General features: G+C 38.6%; 1 long non-coding RNA gene across 1 annotated transcript in view; it reads left to right on the top strand.

Moving 5' to 3' along the window:
* The window catches only part of LOC103746015, a 29,368-nt gene extending 21,810 nt beyond the window's left edge, over nt 1–7,558 (top strand). The window contains exon 2 of the long non-coding RNA XR_607776.2: nt 5,479–7,558. This is a non-coding gene — a long non-coding RNA (uncharacterized LOC103746015). The remainder of the gene's footprint in view (nt 1–5,478) is intronic.
* The last annotated feature ends 4,064 nt before the right edge of the window (nt 7,559–11,622 follow it).

Here is an 11,622-nt window from a genome sequence, read left to right as displayed (position 1 = left end):
TATAAAATATATGCATAAAATATAGAGATAAAAATAATTTAAAACATCTGCAATATGATATCTCAGCTGACAATTTTGCGTCTAGGCAAGAATTCATAAAGACAGACACTAGTCATGATTGGCCAATGTTAACATTTAATAAAAAAGGCTAGATTACAAGACACAAAAATGCAAAGAAATGACTTCATAAGGCCAAATTCTTTAGCTTAATAGAAATAGTATTTGAAATTAGATTTTTTTAAATATATCAAACAAGTTAAAACAAAACAAAGCTTAAAGTGCTCTGGCATTTGGATAAAAATGGAAATGACTATATAGAATATGTAAAGTCAGTGGATATGGAAACAAGAAAAGTGGCTCCTGTAAGTCTAGATGCAAATGTAAAATGTCACTCCAACTGAACACAGATAAAAGGAGAGTAAGAAAATAAAACAAAGATGAAGAGAAAACAACACAGATACAGAAATGAATACGTTAGCAAAGGGAGTAAATTCAAGAGCTAAATATCTAATAAGACAAGTAACACTGACCAAACACTGTCTCATCAAGGACAAGAAAATAAACAGAAATAAATACAATACAGTAAAATATTAACAATGAGAAGGCAATGTGAATAAATTAAGAGTTTAAAATAAGACATTACAGGCTAGGCCTGGTGGCACACATCTTAAATCCCAGTACCTGAGAGGCAGAGGCAGATGGAGCTCTGTGAGATGGAGGCTAACCTGGTCTACATAGTGAGTTCCAAACCAGTTGAGGCTACAGGGAGACCCTGTCTCAAACCAAACAACAAACAAAAAGGGACATTATATAAAGCTCTGTTAATGTAAAACTTTCTATGAAATGAGTTAATTTTAGACATATACGAACTATCCAAATGACAGAAAATAATCTTGACAGATAGATCAGAAAATAAAATGAAAACTATCTGAGCATTGCCTTTCAGAAATCATATTCATATGTGTCATAGTAACTGTTTTATTAATTTCTGATTTTATTTTATTGTTTATATTTTATTGTTTGCATATATGTTTTCATCAAATCCACTCCTTCTTCCTCCCCTTCAGCTCCTCCCCTGTCCTTCCCACAACTTTTCCCTCCAGGCTTCATGGACTCATTTTTTACATTCCATTGCATCAGTTTAGTGCTACCTCCACTTGCCTGGGTGTGGGGTCATCTAGGAGAGCATGGGTAAGCTCTCAGGTGCCACATTCCTTAAGAAAACTGACTGCCCTTCCCCCAGCAGCCATCAACTGCCACTAGTTCTTCAGCTGAGGTTGGGACTTCATGAGCCCCTCCCCCACCCTTGCTGGGATTTTGTCTCCCTTGATCTTGTACAGGTCTTATGCAGGCTGTCATAGCTGCTGTGAGGTCATGTGTGCAACAGTGCTGTCATGTTCAGTATGGTTTCACTACAGACATCTACTCATTTTAGAAAACATAAATACTTAAGACATCATGTTCCTAAAACCACACACATGACATTTTCTATGTAATCTCACTTGTAACACGGTATAATACAAACACTAGCAAATTAAGTGCAAAATGTAAGTATAATTTCACAATAAACATAGGTTGTATATAAAATCTATAAATTATATGCATTGTGTGTGTTTGCCTTGATTAAAAAATAAAAAATTTCCTGCAATCTATCATTTTTGTCTTTTTCATTGTAAGGAAGTCAGATTTGGGTGATTTTTCTATCTCTCGCTGTATTGCTATTTCTAAGCTTTCATAATCAGAACTTTAAACAAAAAGTTTTAAAGTTGTGAAAAATACACAAACACAAAGCTTTATTCCTAAAGGCCAATATGACAAAAGGTAAATATCTGAGGTGATGAAGCATTTACTATAAATAACATCATATGTTTTAATATTTCATTTAAACATTTGACTTTCTTGTCCTTAATTGGTCTCTAAAACAACCACATAATAAGATTTCTTTTCTTTCAGTAGGGGAGAGTTAATGGAACTCAGAGCCTCTCACATGCTAAGCACACATTATACCATCCAGTAAACCTGACAATAAATATTTTGAAAAATAAAGGTCTTCCATCACCCAAGGAAATGAAATCATTATGAAAATACCAAGTACTAAAAGCAATGTTCACTGAAAGCACCAGTCACATTAGCTAAAAGATGGAGCAACTAAAGTGTCCAACTGAGGAATTGATAAAGAATATGTGATATATATCACATATATATGAGTATCATTCCACCATCTGAAAAGAATGAAATCCTTCCATTTATATCGACATGAACGAACTGAGCTTCATCCTTTTAAGTAAAATAAGCCTGGTACAGAAAGTCAAGTATTGTGTAAACTCACCATGTGAAAACACAGTTGGTTTTCTCCTACGAGTTGTGAATAGAATGGTGTTTACCAAATTCATGTGGGGGAAAGGAAGGGATGATCAATGGGTACCAAGTTATACCTGGGAATAAGTTCTGGTGTGGTATTGTATGGTAGAGTGACCATCCACAACAATAATGTACTATCACTTTAAAATCTGGAAGAAAAGATTTTAAATGTTTTCCGTAAAGAAATGATGAAATGAGGGATAGATATGATTAAGCTGAATTAAGCAAAACAATGTATATATGTATTGAAATGCTGCATAATGTCTCATAAATACGTACAACTGTTGTGTCTTTATGTATCTCCTAAAATATATTTAATTTAAATAAAGGAATAGCAAGAGTAACATGGAGCTATATCACAGGCCTGGAAACCATTGGACCAATGGGCAGAAGCCCAATAGATTCTTTGTCAGGAGGATAAGCTGGTGGTACATCTGCTGTAGATGTTGTAGACTTGAGACTCAGTTAGTGATACATGAACCAAGAGGTCCAGGGAAAGCTGAGTGCTTAGCATAAGGGTGCCTGTGTGGCTTGACTAAGGATCTTGTCCAAGACATCCTAGTAAAATGAACACAGAACCCTGAAGTTGCTCTTTCTAAGGGTAATGGTTATGGACTGGAGACAGGAGTATTTGTTGGAGGAAGGAGAAGAATGTATACTATATCCCCACATTTCTTCAAGTCCGCAGAGAGTTCTAAGAAGAAAGACAGAACATGTGACTCTAAGCTAGAGCTAAAGAGGTCTCTAAGAAGAAAGCCCTTGAGGTTTGGGCTTCAAGGACTGTCTTTTTTTCCTTTTTTTTTTTTTTTTTTTTTTTTTTTTGGTCTTTTTGAGACAGGGTCTCCCAGTAGATCCAGCTGACCTGGAACTCACTATGTAGACCAGGCTGGCCATGAACTCACAGAGAGCCGCCTGCCACTGCCTCCGGAGTGCTGGGACTAAAGGCGTGTACAACCATGCCCCGCTCTTTTTTCCTTTTTTAATACATCCTGTGGAATTATTTGAACTTTAGCATGGAAGCGCCTGTAACTCCTAATGAAAACTCTTCCTCAAAAGATGCAGAGGGGGAAGAAGAAATGTTATGAATTGTGTCAGTCCAAAAGAAGTGTTCATTTGTTGACCCAAATTTCATTGCCTTATTCTGTCTGTGATGATTTTACTTATAGATTTGAAACCATCTTGGAACAACGTCAAAGAAAACCAGCTTATTTTGATGACCTTGCGAAAAAATATTCTGATGCTTAGCAGTCTGAAATGTTTATTCAAAACCTTTAGGTTCTTACCCATGTCAACGTCCTTCAAACTCTTTTTGCTGTAGTGCTGCAAACATACACATCAACAATGAGTAGTCTATCAGTGAGGTACGTGAAAGAAAATAGCAAGCAATAAAAATGTTGGAGCTTCAGATCTCATTAATTCAGTTTTTTTTTTCCATATTCTTCCTAGGCGAAGGTGAAGTTTACCTTTGAATGCCTAGAAGAAATGAATATTGTAAGCATCGTTATAAGGATATCTTGACCTTTTCTTTAAGAGACACTGAAGACTGAAGCATATATTGTTGAAAAGATTCTTTGTAACTAAATAGATGTACTTCCTTTATGTAATAAATGCTCAAGTGTCTGTTTTGTCTAGGCATTCTGAAATACATATATATCTATAGAGATACATACGTATCGAGAATGTAATGGTGAAAATGTACAGTTCACACTTTTAAATTGATGAATGGTTAAGAAAAGTGACGTGAAAATGGACAATTGTGATTAAAAGAAAAATATAGTAATTGTTGTGTTGAAGAGTTGGGCAAAATGCACTGGCAGTCTAGCAATCTGGAAGTCTTTGTGTTGGCCTCACACAGGGAGTTCCCTCTGAGGATAAATGGGATTAAAGGCAGATGGTAGGGGAGGTAACCAAAGGTAGAAAAGGTAGGCTGGCTAGGCCCTGAGTACTGGAGAAGTCAGTGGTCCAGAGTTGCAGGACATTGAGTAGTGAGTTCAGGGAGCCCAGAAAAGTGTTCAGCTTATGTGGTGGGTGGAGATTGTGAAATACCATAACTAGCTACTATGAGTAACACTAGCCAAATTTCTCAAAAGTTACTTCTGTTAGGCACTTGAGCTAAACTGTAATCTCTCGTAATCGTGACAAACCCCTATCATCTGTTTTTTAAGATTTTCAAACATGGGAATCATATGATACATTTGTACAGCATGTTCATTCTAACACCTTTGGGAAAATCTCTTGATCAAATGAAAAAAAAAATACAATTATCTGCCCAAAGGTTTGTCCAGCTACTTAAAATATATGCGATGCAGCATGACACAAAATTGTAGAAATTATGTACAAGAAGCTATTTTATTCATCATTTTGAAAATTTCAAAATATGCATTTATCAATTTAAGAATACGAATGTGTGTTTTCAGAGGAAGAACGGAGAGAACAAGGGAGGATGCAGCCAGGAGGAAACACGAGGGTGAGAGGAATGACAGATAAGTCACAGAAAGGCAAAGTTGGAGCTAGACTGGAAAAGGCAAGCAAGAGAGAGAGCTTCAGACTGCGAAGGTCTACACATGGGACCATTAAAGCTTCCGTTCCTGTGTCACCAACAGCGTGGCAAGCGGAGAAAGCACTTAGGGAGCACCAAGAGGACCCGCTATTAGAAGCGTAGACAAATCCACGAACTATCCTACAGATACAAAACAGGATGAGGTCCAGCGAAGGGAACTGTGGGTAATAAACAGGGTTTCCACACTGGACTAGTGACGGGTGGGGTCCTTTCACTTAGCATAGATTGCTCGTGTTAGTTTATACCCTACATTAGTTGACTGCATTCTTATGAAAGAGACAAGATGGTTGACTCTACTTGGTCTGAAGGACCATCCAGAACCACAAGTCTGATTTCACTGTTGTGCGTTCACAGCCACGCAGCATGTTCCTGTTACAGAAAACCACACCGTAAAACTGGTTTGAGACCACGCTTGACCATTCATTCAGGCTGTTGACTTGACGGTCCTGAAACATGTTTGAGTCTGGATGAGGCTGTCCCGAGCGCAAACTGCTCTGTGGAGCTCCTGGCTCAGCATCCTCAGCATTCTTCTAACCCTCCCTGTTCTTCTTCCCCAGGGCTCTACGAAACCTTCATAACCAATGATGAACCCGAATGCTGTGACGTCATCAGCGAGGAGCAATCCACATCCCGAGCCAAAGGGACTAAAGACAGAAGGGGTTCCTGTTCCAGGACGTCGCTCACAGTGTCCTCGGCTACGAGACTGTGTCCCGGCCGGCTCAAGCTGTGCGTCCTTGTATTGATTCTCCTGCACACAGTGCTCACAGCCTCGGCTGCGCAGAACACCACGGGCCTGGGCCTGGGAGGCCTCCCCGCGCTCGAGGACAACTCCACCCAGGAGGACTGAGCTCCACACTCGTGCGCACAGCGACCTGAGCGGTCCAAGTGCGCACTTCTGCAGGAGAGGCGCACGCGCGTGCGCAGAGCAGCAGCGGCCCACCCGGGAGGCGCACCTGCTGTCCACTGAACAGAACCCGGGGGCTTTTACCCTCTGACTTCTTGCAAGGCCTTTGGGGTAAAATTTAAAAGATGGGCCCGATTCCAAACAAGGACACGACCGCAGCTTTTTATTGACTGAAAGGCTGCAAAGTGACTCAATTTCTCACACCATTTTATACACTGTGTTTTAATGTTGAGGTTTTCTTTGCTTTCGGTTCGGTTTGGGTTTATTTGTTTGTTTATTTTTTCTGCACTTGTTAATACAGGATTTCTTTTGGGGGATGGTTTCTCAGAGGTAAACTAAGTCTCTTCACTGTCTATCTATCTATCTATTTCTATCATTGTGTGTTCATCAGATAGTTCTGTCTCTATGTCCTGTCAGTTTCTATTAGAGGAATGAGCTATGACCTCATGGTATAGCAAAAAAACAACAACAACAAAAAAAGAATTAAAAAAAGATAAAAAAGACAAAAAAAAGAAAACAACAAAAAATAAAAAATAAAAAAAAATCCCTAAGCCTCCTTCCAACCCATGGACGCCACGCCCTGCAGGCTGTCCTTGCCCTTGCCCTCTTCTGTCCCCCAAGCAGACAACATCCGCTTGCTTCTGTCTGTGTATCGCAGTGGTGGGAGTGTGCTCTTGCACAAACTGAGCAGAACATGGCGGAGCCAGGGGGCCTGGTGGGGTTGCTTTCAGATGAACCAACAGTGCGCTCCATGAGATTGGAATCAGGCAGTTCACATGTTTTTTTGTTGAAAACACAATAAAAGAAAAAAAATGCTGTCATGAACTGAGTCGCTCCAGTTGGCATTTCCAGTCCTTTCTCGCTGGTCAGGCGGACAGGAACCGCCTGTAGCCAATGAGGTGGGGAGCGAAGAAAAAGCCGCTCACAGCCTCCTCACTGATCCCGGAGCGCATTTTGGCCATTGTAAAGGGAGCAAAGAGACCATGAACACAAATCGAGACTTCTGTTCCTCCTTTATCATGGTGGAAGGGATTCTAGAAACTCTCAAACATCTGCAATATACAGAATATGTACAATTTTATCCCAGTATTTCTCAACATAGAGTTCCAAATTATTCCAGGTACAAGATGTATGCAACTCTGCATTATCACAGAGGAACAACTTCTTAAAAAAAAAAATACAAACCAATAGATCAGCCATTTTTATTACAGTGCAAAAACTTTCTCACTCCAGCACGCCTAGGCGGTTGATGTAAAGAGAAGTCTGGTAACTCTGTTTGTACTTTTTTTTCCTTTGTGGGAACATTTCACCCGCTGAGTGTATACGAATTTGCTTTCTAAAAAGGCTTTTATGAGTTTACAGTAGAATCAGTGGAAGGAAGAGTTAATAAGGGCTGTTTTTACAAAACAAACAAACAAAACAAATAATTTTAAAAAGACACTTTACATTCCTTCCTATTCTCTAACAACATTTGGGAAGTGCACTTCGGATGTTTGCTGTGTGGAGATGAAGGAAATCCATAGAAAAAGGTCCTCTTAGCGAACAAAATTTAGTTATTAACTTTATAGCTATGAAACTCCCCCAGGCATTTGTTTTTGTTCAAACAGACTGTCCTCTGCATCATGCTTTTAACCCTGCGACACGCGTACAGTATGCATATTTTGTTTTGAATAAAATGTTTTGTTCCAGTCTGTTAAGAATATTAAAAATAATAAAGGTATTGCTTAATAAAATTGCTAGAATTGTTTAGCAGTACATGCACAAATATTTTACTAGATTCTTTGTTTTAGTAGTGTTTTGTTGAAACTGAAAATCCTAAGATAGTCTGCGCAAAAATACAAAAAAAAAAAAAAAAGACGCCAAAAAAAAAGCAAAATTCTCCAGTTTCTTTTCCTTTTTTGAAAAAAAAAAATGTTTCAGTCCCTCAAAAATGGAAATACATTTACAGGTACGCACACATACACACAGGTATCACATTTTAATTTAAGAAAATATAGTGCTTTGGGGGGACTGCAAGGGGGTGACATGAATGATTTGGGGATGGGGGGCTTGTTAGCTGGATTATTGACGAACATTTATAGACATGAGCATTTTGATATTTCTACCTAGTGGTTTATGGACAGCAAGGTGGGTGACTCCTGTGCAAAAGCTCTTCTTCTAGGCTTCTTTCACAGGACCTCCTGAAGACAAATGACAATTGACCACATACAATGTCGATCACTTCTGCTGCTGTCCAACGTGGAAAAGCAGTATCCACACCCAAGCTCCTCAACACTGATCCAGCTCCTCTGTCTGTTCCGGAACCATCTCACCTTGAGGAGAATAACACATTGATAAGGTGCAAATGCCACCAGGTGTGGTGGTATGAAGAAAATTTGCTCTTTCTAAATACTAGACGGTATGATTTTTTTTTTTTTAAAGTACTCTTTGGGGGAACAGGGCAGGGCATTTCATTTTCTCTTAATATCCTTTGCAATTCATTAAAGTTTTTTTTCAAATGTAAGGACATTTAGAGAATAGAAACAGGAGGGTGGGAAGGAAAATCTACCATTGCTTTCCTGAGAAAAAAGATAAATTTAGATGTTAGGAGACAGCATAGACCATTAAGTGTTAATATCAAACTTTCATTTAAGTGGAAAGAGAGAGAGAGCTAGGAGAGGAAATGGCTTCTTTCCTCTAACAATTCAGAAGTCACTGGAATAATCTGTAATTTCCACAGAATGCTTCTCTTCTCCCGTTCCTTGCTTGGCTTGAGTGCTCCCAGAGTCTAGTATTTATTACTGAAGTGTGTTTGCCCCTCTGCACCACATTCCCACTAGAAACAATACAGGAAAGCAACTGAGACACCCCTATAGGCAGCAGCTCCTTTATACAGTTACGGGACAGTCCCCATGATGCCGATCTCCCCAACTGGCTTCACATTATGCACATATTAATTCTCACAGACTAAATTCCATCCTTTCTCCTTTGTAGTCATCATCCCCTTCTGTTTCCTTGTAGTAGATGTCCACAGTACATTGGATAATGAGCTGCAATATTAAAATAATTACCTCTGCAGGCAAGTTGGAAACCAAGAAAATAATGCCTGCTTCATAAATATACGGAGCACATGTCCTTGGGTTTTTTATTGTCCCTTTCTCTGTAGCAGAAAAATTCCAGTTTGCATATCATGGCGGTACTGCTGAACTGAATGCCAGATGACGTTCTAGCAATTATTCTTTCTTTCATGCATGTTTCAGTAATTCATCATATTGGTTTTTCATTAATTGCAAAGATAGTATTGGTCCCCTCTACTACAATATATAAGACAAAAGTTCTTTTGTGTGATATCATTACCAAAAAAATTTGGCTTTTTACCAATGAATGCATGCCTTTTTAATGCTGGAACCTATAGTCTTAAAAATAAAAGAAGGAAGGGGGTAAGGAAAGAAAGACAGGAAAGGAAGAAGGAAGGATGGGGGAAAATCAGTTTTTAAAAGGGAATAATAACCTTTTGCTGCGGGAGGGCAGTAAATGAAAGACACAATTGCCTGTCAGAGCCATGTGCTAAATGCCTGAGTTATCAGAGGATATTTGATATCTGAGTAACATTCAAACATTAATCATTCTGAGACTTGAGACTTTTGCTATTGGCAGCATTGAATCCACACAGAGGTATTTCTCGATTTTGTTGGAACTGCAGCCATGTATTTGATTTCACATGCAGATGTTTGTATATATGAAAAGAACATGTTATATATACTGTTACATAGCTCTACAGAGACAATGTATATAATATATACATGTAAACATTGCTTACAAGTAAAACCTTAGCTGCATAATTATTCTATCCATAACAACACATGCATAGCATTATGATAAATTATTCCTGTTGTTTTGCAAATGTTTGAGCAGCAGGCTCATTTAAAAGTCATACCTACTTTGATATGGAAAACAGACTCTCAAAATGTCTCCATTAGTGAAGGCAAAACAATTTTAAAATAACCAGAATCTCTTCCATCTTCCAAGCTTTAACAATGTTTAGAATAAACAGTATGGATTGTAGAACAATGAACTAACACATCTAGAAGCCGAGTGAGTGAAGGGGATAAAATGGAGTCCTGTTTAAAGTACTTCTCCACGCTGTTTATAAGAACCATCAAACTCTGCTATAAATTCACCTTACTATAATAGTAAAACGTATGGATAGTCCTTCCAGTCTTGGAATATAACTTCAGGTAAGAATCAAAATATGAAATCTATCCTTTCTTCTTATGGTGCTTCTGGCCTGTGTTGACCTCATCAGACACTCAGATGAGAGTTGGAGTAATAACACCTTGTCTGTTCTGTCCTGGGTCACACAAGTGGGTAGGGTTAAAGAACTGAGGTTCTTCATTCTATACCTGAGGTAGCTCAGGAGTACGGTGGGATGCTTGGGTCCTTTGGGGATCAGATATATTCTTTCTATATTCTAAGATATTCATAAAATTATTTTTTAATCCAATGTCTGCAAGATGTATTGCTCACATTAGATTTACTACATTTCTGTTATAACCTATTACTGTAGATCCTGAAAGTCACACAAAGGTCTCCAGGAATATCTTGATGCAATATATCACTAGAGAGTTGTATACTAATGTGAAGCCCAGGATTTTAGGTCAAAGTCATGGGTGGGGCACAGAAGGGAGGTGGTTGATTGCTTAGAGCAAGGAATCTCAAAGGGAGAAACACCTCCTGGAAGCTTCTGTTGCTCCCACAGATGAATGATAAACCATGTAACACAATGGGTTCCTTCAGAACCAAACCTATCACCTCTTTTACACAGACTGGGCCAAGAAATCTTTCTGAGTTTCTGAATAATACTAGTTTATCTCTTTATTACATATTTTTAGAAACAGCTGACATCTTTAATCTAGTAGACTAACCATGGACATATTTTCAACATAGTTTGAAAGGTTTTGAAAATGAGCTCTGATGACTGTCACTGTCATCAGCTTGATCTCTTCACCTATCCTCTTCCTCAAGACTGCTGAGGATAAGCCAAAGTGAAAGCCCCATAAATAGAAAGGTGGGTTTCTATACATATACAAACTGACCTAGAGGGATTGGCACAGTGTGCTTCCTCAGCCCAGCATGACCCAGGCTAAGGTGGGAGGAACACTTGAGCCTGGAAAAGTAAGACCAGCCTGGGCAGCATGTTGGGACCCTACCTCAATCAATCAATCAATCAATCAATCAATCAGTCAGTCAATCAATCAATCAACTTGATCTACAGTCGTAAAAGAAGGAAACAGCCTCAAAGGAACATTCTTAAAATGTACACCTTTAATGACTCTGGATTCTTCAGGCTGTAATCACTAGAGTAGATGTCAATGTATTCATCTGAATTTATGTTTAAAATGAATTAATCACTCTTTTGTCTTCAATTAATATTATAATATTCATAGAATGAAATCATAGTGTGAAAAGGTAGGTAATTTATTCATTTCATATAAAGTGTATGTAACTAGTTTAAGCAGGGCTATTGATTATTTCTCTAATTCATTTTTTAAATTAATATTTTATTAATTCTCTGAGAATTTCATACAATGTATCGTAATCATATTCACTCCTCTCAATTCTAAACCCACCTCCACATCCCCCAGCTTCATACCTTCTGTATTTTTTTTTATGAATATCCAGTATGATTTGTGTTGTACATGTACTCTTAGGTGTGGGTCGATACCTCAGAGCCTGATCAACCTGCCAGAGGCCACACCTGACTCTTCCTCCTCCCAGCAGCTATCAATTGCCCATAGTTCCTCAGCTAGCATTGAAC

The sequence above is a fragment of the Nannospalax galili genome, unplaced genomic scaffold (genome assembly GCF_000622305.1).
Source record: "Nannospalax galili isolate Female #2095 unplaced genomic scaffold, S.galili_v1.0 scaffold804, whole genome shotgun sequence".
NCBI lineage: Eukaryota > Metazoa > Chordata > Mammalia > Rodentia > Spalacidae > Nannospalax > Nannospalax galili.
This window is presented reverse-complemented; position numbering and strand designations above follow the sequence as displayed.